Consider the following 12,631-nt stretch of genomic DNA (forward strand, 5'->3'; position numbering starts at 1 on the left):
CGGCACCACTGTACATTCATGTCCGGTCTCTTCAGCTCGGTCCGCTCTCAGTCTGAGATATGCCCTGGCACCACTGTAAGTTCATGTCCGCTCTCTTCAGCTCGGTCCGCTCTCAGTCTGAGATCTGTACCGGCACCACTGTAGGTTCATGTCCGCTCTTTTCAGCTTGGTCAGCTCTCATTCTGAGATCTACCCTGGCACCACTGTACGTTCATGTCCGCTCTCTTCAGCTCGGTCCGCTCTCAGTCTGAGATATGCCCTGGCACCACTGTAAGTTCATGTCCGCTCTCTTCAGCTCGGTCCGCTCTCAGTCTGAGATCTGTACCGGCACCACTGTAGGTTCATCTACGCTCTCTTCAGCTCGGTCCGCTCTCAGTCTGAGATATGCCCTGGCACCTCTGTAGGTTCATGTCCGCTCTCTTCAACTCGGTCCGCTCTCAGTCTGAGATCTGCCCGTTCACCACTGTAGGTTCATATCCGCTCTCTTCAGCTCGGTCCGCTCTCAGTCTGAGATATGCCCTGGCACCACTGTAAGTTCATGTCCGCTCTCTTCAGCTCGGTCCGCTCTCAGTCTGAGATCTGTACAGGCACCACTGTAGGTTCATGTCCGCTCTCTTCAGCTCGGTCCGCTCTCAGTCTGAGATATGCTCGTTCACCACTGTAGGTTCATATCCGCTCTCTTCAGCTCGGTCCGCTCTCAGTCTGAGATCTGCCCGTTCACCACTGTAGGTTCATATCCGCTCTCTTCAGCTCGGTCCGCTCTCAGTCTGAGATATGCACCGGCACCACTGTACATTCATGTCCGCTCTTTTCAGCTTGGTCAGCTCTCATTCTGAGATCTACCCTGGCACCACTGTATGTTCATGTCCGCTCTCTTCAGCTCAGTCCGCTCTCAGTCTGAGATATGCCCTGGCATCACTGAAGGTTCATGTCCGCTCTCTTCAGCTCGGTCCGCTCTCAGTCTGAGATATGCCCTGGCACCACTGTAAGTTCATGTCCACTCTCTTCAGCTCAGTCCGCTCTCATTCTGAGATCTGCCCTGGTACCACTGTAGGTTCATGTCCGCTCTCTTCAGCTCAGTCTGCTCTCAGTCTGACATCTGCCCTGGCACCACTGTAGGTTCATGTCCGCTCTCTTCAGCTCGGTCCGCTCTCATTCTGAGATCTGCCATAGCACCACTGTAGGTTCATGTCCGCTCTCTTCAGCTCAGTCCGCTCTCATTCTGAGATCTGCCATAGCACCACTGTAGGTTCATGTCCGCTCTCTTCAGCACGGTCCGCTCTCAGTCTGAGATCTGCCATAGCACCACTGTAGGTTCATGTCCGCTCTCTTCAGCTCAGTCCGCTCTCATTCTGAGATCTGCCATAGCACCACTGTAGGTTCATGTCCGCTCTCGTCAGCTCGGTCCGCTCTCATTCTGAGATCTGCCCTGGCACCACTGTAGGTTCATGTCCGCTCTCTTGAGCTCAGTCTGCTCTCAGTCTGACATCTGCCCTGGTACCACTGTAGGTTCATGTCCGCTCTCTTCAGCTCAGTCTGCTCTCAGTCTGACATCTGCCCTGGTACCACTGTAGGTTCATGTCCGCTCTCTTCAGCTCGGTCCGCTCTCCTTCTGAGATCTGCCATAGCACCACTGTAGGTTCATCTCCGCTCTCTTCAGCTCAGTCCGCTCTCATTCTGAGATCTGCCATAGCACCACTGTAGGTTCATGTCCGCTCTCTTCAGCACGGTCCGCTCTCCTTCTGAGATCTGCCATAGCACCACTGTAGGTTCATGTCCGCTCTCTTCAGCACGGTCCGCTCTCAGTCTGAGATCTGCCATAGCACCACTGTAGGTTCATGTCCGCTCTCTTCAGCTCAGTCCGCTCTCATTCTGAGATCTGCCATAGCACCACTGTAGGTTCATGTCCGCTCTCGTCAGCTCGGTCCGCTCTCATTCTGAGATCTGCCATAGCACCACTGTAGGTTCATGTCCGCTCTCTTCAGCTCAGTCCGCTCTCATTCTGAGATCTGCACCGGCACCACTGTAGGTTCATGTCCGCTCTCTTCAGCTCAGTCTGCTCTCAGTCTGAGATCTGCCATAGCACCACTGTAGGTTCATGGCCGCACTCTTCAGCTCGGTCCGCTCTCATTCTGAGATCTGCCATAGCACCACTGTAGGTTCATGTCCGCTCTCTTCAGCTCGGTCCGCTCTCCTTCTGAGATCTGCCATAGCACCACTGTAGGTTCATGTCCGCTCTCTTCAGCTCAGTCCGCTCTCATTCTGAGATCTGCCATAGCACCACTGTAGGTTCATGTCCGCTCTCTTCAGCTCAGTCCGCTCTCATTCTGAGATCTGCCCTGGAACCACTGTAGGTTCATGGCCGCTCTCTTCAGCTCGGTCCGCTCTCAGTCTGAGATCTGCCCAGGTACCACTGTAGGTTCATATCCGCTCTCTTCAGCTCGGTCCGCTCTCAGTCTGAGATCTGCACTGGCACGACTGTAGGTTCATTTCCACTCTCTTCAGCTCGGTCTGCTCTCAGTCTGAGATCTGCACTGGCACCACTGTAGGTTCATGTCCGCTCTCGTCAGCTCGGTCCGCTCTCATTCTGAGATCTGCCCTGGCACCACTGTAGGTTCATGTCCGCTCTCTTCAGCTCGGTCCGCTCTCAGTCTGAGATCTGTACCGGCACCACTGTAGGTTCATGTCCGCTCTTTTCAGCTCGGTCCGCTCTCAATCTGAGATCTGCCCTGGTACCACTGTAGGTTCATGTCTGCTCTCTTCAGCTCAGTCTGCTCTCATTCTGAGATCTGCCCTGGCACCACTGTAGGTTCATGTCCGCTCTCTTCAGCTCAGTCCGCTCTCATTCTGAGATCTGCCATAGCACCACTGTAGGTTCATGTCCGCTCTCTTCAGCTCAGTCCGCTCTCATTCTGAGATCTGCCATAGCACCACTGTAGGTTCATGTCCGCTCTCTTCAGCACGGTCCGCTCTCAGTCTGAGATCTGCCCTGGCACCACTGTAGGTTCATGTCCGCTCTCTTCAGCTCAGTCTGCTCTCAGTCTGACATCTGCCCTGGTACCACTGTAGGTTCATGTCCGCTCTCTTCAGCTCCGTCCGCTCTCATTCTGAGATCTGCCATAGCACCACTGTAGGTTCATGTCCGCTCTCTTCAGCTCAGTCCGCTCTCATTCTGAGATCTGCACCGGCACCACTGTAGGTTCATGTCCGCTCTCTTCAGCTCAGTCTGCTCTCAGTCTGACATCTGCCCTGGTACCACTGTAGGTTCATGTCCGCTCTATTCAGCTCAGTCCGCTCTCAGTCTGACATCTGCCCTGGCACCACTGTAGGTTCATGCCGGCTCTCTTCAGCTCGGTCCGCTCTCAGTCTGAGATCTGCCCGTTCACTACTGTAGGTTCATATCCACTCTCTTCAGCTCGGTCCGCTCTCAGTCTGAGATCTGCCCGTTCATCACTGTAGGTTCATATACGCTCTCTTCAGCTCGGTCCGCTCTCAGTCTGAGATCTGCCCGTTCACCACTGTAGGTTCATATCCGCTCTCTTCAGCTCAGTCCGCTCTCAGTCTGAGATCTGCCCGTTCACCACTGTAGGTTCATATCTGCTCTCTTCAGCTTGGTCCGCTCTCAGTCTGAGATCTGCCCTGGCACCACTGTAGGTTCATGTCCGCTCTCTTCATCTCGGTCCGCTCTCATTCTGAGATCTGCCCTGGTACCACTGTAGGTTCATGTCCGCTCTATTCAGCTCAGTCCGCACTCAGTCTGAGATATGCCCTGGCACCACTGTAAGTTCATGCCTGCTCTCTTCAGCTTGGTCCGCTCTCAGTCTGAGATCTGCCCGTTCACCACTGTAGGTTCATGTCCGCTCTCTTCAGCTCAGTCCACTCTCATTCTGAGATCTGCCCTGGCACCACTGTAAGTTCATGTCCGCTCTCTTCAGCTCAGTCTGCTCTCAGTCTGACATCTGCCCTGGTACCACTGTAGGTTCATGTCCGCTCTATTCAGCTCAGTCCGCTCTCAGTCTGACATCTGCCCTGGCACCACTGTAGGTTCATGCCGGCTCTCTTCAGCTCGGTCCGCTCTCAGTCTGAGATCTGCCCGTTCACTACTGTAGGTTCATATCCACTCTCTTCAGCTCGGTCCGCTCTCAGTCTGAGATCTGCCCGTTCACCACTGTAGGTTCATATACGCTCTCTTCAGCTCGGTCCGCTCTCAGTCTGAGATCTGCCCGTTCACCACTGTAGGTTCATATCCGCTCTCTTCAGCTTGGTCCGCTCTCAGTCTGAGATCTGCCCTGGCACCACTGTAGGTTCATGTCCGCTCTCTTCATCTCGGTCCGCTCTCATTCTGAGATCTGCCCTGGTACCACTGTAGGTTCATGTCCGCTCTATTCAGCTCAGTCCGCACTCAGTCTGAGATATGCCCTGGCACCACTGTAAGTTCATGCCTGCTCTCTTCAGCTTGGTCCGCTCTCAGTCTGAGATCTGCCCGTTCACCACTGTAGGTTCATGTCCGCTCTCTTCAGCTCAGTCCACTCTCATTCTGAGATCTGCCCTGGTACCACTGTAGGTTCATGGCCGCTCTCTTCAGCTCGGTCCGCTCTCAGTCTGAGATCTGCCCTGGTACCACTGTAGGTTCATATCCGCTCTCTTCATCTCGGTCCGCTCTCATTCTGAGATCTGCCCTGGCACCACTGTAGGTTCATGTCCGCTCTATTCAGCTCGGTCCGCTCTCAGTCTGAGATATGCCCTGGCACCACTGTAGGTTCATGGCCGCTCTCTTCCGCTCGGTCCGCTCTCAGTCTGAGATCTGCCCTGGTACCACTGTAGGTTCATATCTGCTCTCTTCAGCTCGGTCCGCTCTCAGTCTGAGATCTGCACTGGCACGACTGTAGGTTCATTTCCACTCTCTTCAGCTCGGTCTGCTCTCAGTCTGAGATCTGCACTGGCACCACTGTAGGTTCATGTCCGCTCTCGTCAGCTCGGTCCGCTCTCAGTCTGAGATCTACACTGGCACCACTGTAGGTTCATGTCCGCTCTCTTCAGCTCGGTCCGCTCTCAGTCTGAGATCTGCACTGGCACCACTGTAGGTTCATGTCCGCTCTCTTCAGCTCAGTCTGCTCTCAGTCTGACATCTGCCCTGGTACCACTGTAGGTTCATATCCGCTCTCTTCAGCTCAGTCTGCTCTCAGTCTGACATCTGCCCTGGCACCACTGTAGGTTCATGTCCGCTCTCTTCAGCTCGGTCCGCTCTCAGTCTGAGATCTGCCCTGGCACCACTGTAGGTTTATGTCCGCTCTCTTCAGCTCAGTCCGCTCTCATTCTGAGATCTGCCCTGGCACCACTGTAGGTTCATGTCCGCTCTCTTCAGCTCAGTCCGCTCTCATTCTGAGATCTGCCCTGGCACCACTGTAGGTTCATGTCCGCTCTCTTCAGCTCAGTCCGCTCTCATTCTGAGATCTGCCATAGCACCACTGTAGGTTCATGTCCGCTCTCTTCAGCTCAGTCCGCTCTCATTCTGAGATCTGCCATAGCACCACTGTAGGTTCATGTCCGCTCTCGTCAGCTCGGTCCGCTCTCATTCTGAGATCTGCCCTGGCACCACTGTAGGTTCATGTCCGCTCTCTTCAGCTCAGTCCGCTCTCATTCTGAGATCTGCCATAGCACCACTGTAGGTTCATGTCCGCTCTCTTCAGCTCAGTCTGCTCTCAGTCTGAGATCTGCACTGGCACCACTGTAGGTTCATGTCCGCTCTCTTCAGCACAGTCCGCTCTCAGTCTGAGATCTGCCATAGCACCACTGTAGGTTCATGTCCGCTCTCTTCAGCTCAGTCCGCTCTCATTCTGAGATCTGCACCGGCACCACTGTAGGTTCATGTCCGCTCTCTTCAGCTCAGTCCGCTCTCATTCTGAGATCTGCACCGGCACCACTGTAGGTTCATGTCCGCTCTCTTCAACTCAGTCTGCTCTCAGTCTGAGATCTGCCCTGGCACCACTGTAGGTTCATGTCCGCTCTCGTCAGCTCGGTCCGCTCTCATTCTGAGATCTGCCCTGGCACCACTGTAGGTTCATGTCCGCTCTCTTCAGGTCGGTCCGCTCTCAATCTGAGATCTGCCCTGGTACCACTGTAGGTTCATGTCCGCTCTCTTCAGCTCGGTCCGCTCTCAATCTGAGATCTGCCCTGGTACCACTGTAGGTTCATATCCGCTCTCTTCAGCTCGGTCCGCTCTCAGTCTGAGATCTGCCCATTCACCACTGTAGGTTCATGTCCGCTCTCTTCAGCTCAGTCCGCTCTCAGTCTGAGATCTGCCCTGGCACCACTGTAGGTTCATGGCCGCTCTCTTCAGCTCGGTCCGCTCTCAATCTGAGATCTGCCCTGGTACCACTGTAGGTTCATGTCCGCTCTCTTCAGCTCGGTCCGCTCTCAATCTGGGATCTGCCCTGGCACCACTGTAGGTTCATGGCCGCACTCTTCAGCTCGGTCCGCTCTCAGTCTGAGATCTGTCCTGGCACCACTGTATGTTCATGTCCGCTCTCTTCAGCTCGGTCCGCTCTCAGTCTGAGATCTGCCATGGCACCACTGTAGGTTCATGGCCGCACTCTTCAGCTCGGTCCGCTCTCAGTCTGAGATCTGCCCTGGCACCACTGTAGGTTCATGTCCGCTCTCTTCAGCTCAGACCGCTCTCAGTCTGAGATCTGCCCTGGCACCATTGTAGGTTCATGTCCGCTCTCTTCAGCTCGGTCCGCTCTCAATCTGAGATCTGCCCTGGCACCACTGTGGGTTCATGTCCGCTCACTTCAGCTCCGTTCGCTCTCAGTGAGATCTGCCCTGGCAGTACTGTACGTTCATGTCCGCTCTTTTCAGCTCGGTCTGCTCTCTTTCTGAGAGGGACCTCCTTTCTGAGTATGTGTTGGGGGACTGATAACAGGACCTTCCGGTCTGAGGTGGTATGTGGTGTGTTGTACTAAGTTGTGAAATGGAAAGATTGTGACCCCTGGCACCTGTTGGGGCAACATGTCATGAGTGAGGGACGGATGAAGGCCAGTGAATGGTCTGAAGATATGTGTGTGTGGTGAGCTGCCTGTCTGAACCTTCAGGTTTCAACGCTACGCTTGAACACAAGCGTGGTCACCTGATGGTGTCACTCTTACTACTTGGCAGGAACCCACAGACTCACGCTCTTCTCAGTCTGCAAGTCTTGTGCTGGATTGGGGATTTCATCCAGGGTGGTAGGGCTGAGGGATGGGTTGACTTTGTCCAGATCAAAGATGGCTAGAGAGTTACCCCCCTCCACCACATGCTTCTCTGTAATACTGCTGCTTCTGCAAAGGGGTGAGGTTTGCAGCTCATCACAAATGACATTGTGTGCCTCCACTCCAAGTTCTCCAGTCCATTTATATGGCACTCATTTTAGATGTCAAGAGGGGCCTGACATTTCTACTGCTTGACATGAGATGAGGTTCAGTTCATGGACGGTTCGGTTACAGTTGTCTTAAAACCACATGGTCTATCAAATGCCACCTGAGGTTACTTCAGCCGCAGGAAATACTGGCTCTTGGTGATAAATGACAAGGAGGCAAACAGTTTCCTCTGTTCAGCTTATAAAAAATGAAGTTACTTAACAGAGGGCCAAATGTACCATTTACCAGTCACAATTTACGATTAGTATTTTTGGGACCAGTAAACAATTTTAAGGACCGACCTGTGTGCTAATAGTTTGGTTCTTAATATCCCATATTGCAGCGAGCTGCAATCCGACCTCCCTCATAATTAATGAGGAAGGGTGCAAATTGGGACTCACTACAATTGGAGCCCACTGTAACGACGGGGGGCTGCTGGGCAAAAGCAAACTTTTCTTCTAATTTCCTCAACGAAAACGTGGCTGTTTTTTTTTTTACTTTTTCTTTTTTTTTTACAGTTTGCTTAAAAGTTGGAGGAACTGTGGCTGCTTGATGCCCTTTGCTTCACAATGATTGTAACTACTCAAAGTGTCATATCCCGTATTCCAGTCTGATGCAGTGCTCCAGCATCATTCGCCATGCCAACAGTGGCCAGAGGTCCAGACCAAAGCATCAAACACACCTTTCTCTCTGCACACATAGTCCAAAACCAAGACCAATGCAAACTGGATCGACGCCCACTTAAGGCTTCTACAAATTGATATGACTGTCCACAAAGTATTGGAGTTCAGAGCCTGCTGCTTGAAGAGATTTACCCTCACAAGACCCCTCCACCACCAGAACCAACTTCCACAGATGTATGATGAACGTCGCTGAATGGATGTCTTAAGCTCAACACGGACGAGATGAAAGTCCTCATCTTTGGGAAAAACACCTCTCGATGGAGTGACACTTGGTGGCCTTGGCCTGCTGAAGTCATCCATACTCCCTCCCCCCGACAGACCATGCTCACAATCCCAGCATCATCCAGGACATCAAGCTATCTATTTAGAAACAGATAAATGCAGTCTTGTCAGCTCAACTGCCTGAAATTAAATGGTAACAAGAACGGAGGTGCTGATACTAGACAATCGACCCCAGTTGCGGGGTCTCTGCTGTTGGACAGGTAAGTTCGGTCCCTGGCCTACTCCCAGTCTGTCGATTAAAGACTTTGAATTCTGGCTGGATGACAGACTGCCCTGGATCGGCAAATTACCAAGATAGTGGTCTGCTGCTTTGCATTGCTAAGATGTTTAAGAAATATCCTATAGTTATTGTCTTTGGATGTGCAAAAAGCTGTTGTGCAGGCTCTAATAATCTCTGGACTGGACTATGGCAATGTGCTATGCCTGGGTACTACGCAGTCCTGGATAAATCGACTGCAGACAGTTCAGAATGCTGCGGCTCGCTCATTACGCCATCAGTCTCCCAACATCTTTGCCAACTGCGCTGGCTACCCATATCTCAATGCACCAATATAGAAACTGTTATGTATATAAAGCCATGCATTAGGGCAGTCCTTTATATATACATTCTTTGATCTGCCCCCATACACCTGAGCGGGAACTTCGACGAAGCAAATCCAACCTGGCCATTATCCCTAACCTTAGACTGCCACAGCAGGAAGGTCGGTCCTCCACTTCTCTGGGGCCAAAGTTATGGAACGCCTTGCCGCCTAATCTGTGTCTATGCAACTCTTATGCGCTGTTTCGGAAGATGCTTAAGAATTGGCTCTTTTGAATATTATCTTGGCTTTCTTTGGTCTCCGTTCCTCTAGCATTGGGAAACCCCACTGGGGTAGCCATGCCCTTTACAAATTTGATTTTTATTTTTATCTCATGGGCAGCAGTTCTGCTCCAAGGCTCTTCCTGCACATACGTATATTGATGTCTGCATGTATTCATTGGCATTTATACAGGTTGATCCCAGCTGGGGAGCAACAGAGCACTGTTTGTTATGACAGGAATTTGGAGAAGAAAGACATCTTTGAAATACACAATTTGATTAATGTCATATATTTACAGTTGCAATTCACATTTATGCATATCATTAATTAGGCACAGGATGCACAAGTCATCTGTTGAGATTTACAAGATTGCCAGTCAAGCAGGGCCGTACTGGCCGTACCGGGGATCGGGCATTTCCCCAGGAGGCTGGAAGGATGGGGGTCGGTTTTATAGCGGTGGCGGCTGGTTTAGTTAGTGAGGGCCAGTTTGGCAGTGGTGCTGATATATCATCCCCCAGTAACAAAAGTAGCAAGCAAGTATTTCCATCCTTCCGGGACCATACAGTGCTCCCCCAGGGGCTGGTCAAAGAAAAGTGCCAGGGCCTCTCTGGGTTCCCAGTCCGGCCCTGCAGTCAAGTGGTTAGTCTAAGATTCAAATCCAGCTGCCAATGTTAGAAACTTAGCCACTAGATTGGTCCTCCTTAAATCCAGGTGCTGATGTCCGATACTTGGCCACTAGACCAGTCCTCCTTAAATCCAGGTGCCAATGTCGGCTACTTGGCCTCTAGACCGGCCCTCCTTAAATCCAGGTGCTGATGTCAGATGCTTAGCCACTATACCAGTCCTCCTTAAATCCAGGTACCAATGTCGGATAAATAGCCACTAGACCGGTCCTCCTTAAATCCAGGTGCCAATGTCTGATACTTAGCCACTAGACTGGTCCTCCTTAAATCCAGGTGCCGTTGTCGGATACTTAGCCACTAGACCGGTCCTCCTTAAATCCAGGTGCCGATGTCTAATACTTAGCCACTAGACCGGTCCTCCTTAAATCCAGGTGCCGTTGTCGGATACTTAGCCACTAGACCGGTCCTCCTTAAATCCAGGTGCCGATGTCGGATACTTAGCCACTAGACCGGCCCTCCTTAAATCCAGGAGCCAATGTCTGATACTTAGCCACTAGACCGGTCCTCCTTAAATCCAGGTGCCAATGTTGGATACTTAGCCACTAGACTGGTCCTCCTTAAATCCAGGTGCCAATGTCTGATACTTAGCCAATAGACCGGTCCTCCTTAAATCCAAGTGCCTCAAAGCAAGTAGAACCCAGGTGCTGGTTTCAAGATGGTTGGAGCCTTTTTCGTGCCGGAGGCTCTGATAAGGAGGCCAGACAACCAGCCCTTGAAATCATTGTGGTGGTCCTGGGATCAAGATGCCGTTCCAGTCCTTTTCACTCAGGCAGCAGGGCGACAGAGTAGCAGTCTTTCTTGCAGAACAGCAAAGCAGTCCTTCTGAGTCTTCCCACAAAGAGTACTGAAGAGTTGGGTCTGATGGTCCATCATTTCTACTTGGTGGTAGCTTTAAAGAAGGTGGTTCTGGAGGTTTCTTCCCGTAGAGGAGTTTAAAATTTCCTGCCTCCCTGCCCTAGCTCCAGCTTGTCTGGGGTCACAAAAGACTAGTGTCAAACCCTTTGTGAGTGTGCTCAGCCAGAGCCTTTGTGATATGCACGAGTGGTTGTTGACAGCTCCTCCTCCTCATCTAGTCAATGATGGCCCATCGTGCCAACACATAATCCCCCTTTTTTCTCAGGGTCTGGGAAGAATACACAAAGACCAACTGTCAGTTACACTTAATAATGTGACCAAGGAAAATGCTAGAAGCACCAAACAGTTAGGACAAGAAAATTTCAACTTTTTAAAAGTATCCATTAATCTATATATCCAATAGTAAATGTATGAGAAGTGGAGTAACGTAACCGTTTCGGTCTCTTATGTCACAAGTATGTGAGACCATCTTTAGGTCCATAAATATAAAAGGAGTTTCACGTTGACCCACAATAATGTATACATGTAGCTGGTATTAATCAGCTTATATTTGTAGCTTAGTGCTAGGTGACCACAATTTTTTTAATTTTCTTTATTGATTTATTGGAATAATAATTTTTTATATCTCTAGAATAATTCTCTTTGGCAACTAATTAACTCATGCTCAAATAATTTCATAAATGTTCCCTTGCTAGCTATTTAACTTTTAGACTATCAAAACCCTAGCTCCCGAGGGGTTACTGGGTTGCCCATCCTGTTTGTGGTAACTGTCTAAAAATGGCATTCTCAGAATTGCATCTTAAAATCTGACGTCACTATAAAAGTGGGGTTTCAATTACAATTCTTTGGATACCAAACCCAATATTCCCATTAGCTGCCAATTAAAAGTTATCACTTATTAACTGTAATAAGGTAACCCAATGTTATCCTATGGGAGAGGGAGGCCTTCCAGTGACGAAAAACAAATGTACTTTTTTTTCACTAGCAGGATATGTAAAAGTTAAAAACTTTGTAAATACATTACACTCTGCCCTATGGACGGTTTAGGGCCTACCTCTCTAGGGGTGACACATGTATTAAAAAGGAAGGCTAAGGCCTGGCAAAAGGTTTCTTTGGTCAGGTCAAAATGACAGCTTAAAATTGCACACACAAGTTGCAAAACCATGCCTGAGATATGTTTTAAAGGCTACTTAAGTGGGGGGCACAATTAGTGCTGCTGGCCTACTACTAGCATTAAATTTTCATGCCCTGGGTACATGTAGTGCACTTTACTAGGGACTTCTAAGTAAATTAAATGTGGCAATTGGGTGTACGCAATTGTTACCTTATTTTAGGGAGTGGGAACACACACTTATCACTGGTTAACAAAAACAGGATCAGCAAAAATAGAGGAGGAAGGCAAAAAGTTTGGGAGAAAGCGACCCTAAGGCTGCCAGGTCTAACATAATTCCGCAGGCAAGGACACACCGGCAGCCTGCCAGGACAGAGATGGACATGAATGTGTCCCCTCCGTTCCTTACCTCATATTAGATGACGTCATTGGACAAACACCACAATCATTGCTGCCCACCTTCTACGCAGCTGCTTTTACGTTGTTGGTAAAGTCCTAGGTGCTGTCTTTTCAGGTTGTACCCTCACTTCACACACATCGCTCTGTTAGGGGAAGGTCTCCAGTGTGTCCTGGGGAGGAGTTTGCACCATAAACTCTTCGTGAAGCGCTTAGAGGCGCCAACCCATCCTGCCTGCTGCCTTGGGCTCCACGAGACCCCTGCGGTGGTGCTCTAGGGACTGTTTGGTTGTTCCTATGCACAGTGGGCTCAGGTTTGTTATGCAGAGTGTCAGGTTCTGGGGCTCTCCCTCAATACGCCATCCAATGAAGCTGCTGGTGCCTGCATAGTGCACCCCACCACAGAACTTCACAGGATAAAGCACAT

At 50.6% G+C, this 12,631-nt stretch overlaps 1 protein-coding gene across 5 annotated transcripts in view; it reads right to left on the minus strand.

Annotated features, from left to right (window-relative positions):
• The window catches only part of SPAG17 (sperm associated antigen 17), a 1,244,773-nt gene that overhangs the window by 576,260 nt on the left and 655,882 nt on the right, over positions 1 to 12,631 (minus strand). The gene's annotated exons all lie outside the window — the stretch shown is intronic.

The sequence above is a fragment of the Lissotriton helveticus genome, chromosome 8 (assembly GCF_964261635.1).
Source record: "Lissotriton helveticus chromosome 8, aLisHel1.1, whole genome shotgun sequence".
NCBI lineage: Eukaryota > Metazoa > Chordata > Amphibia > Caudata > Salamandridae > Lissotriton > Lissotriton helveticus.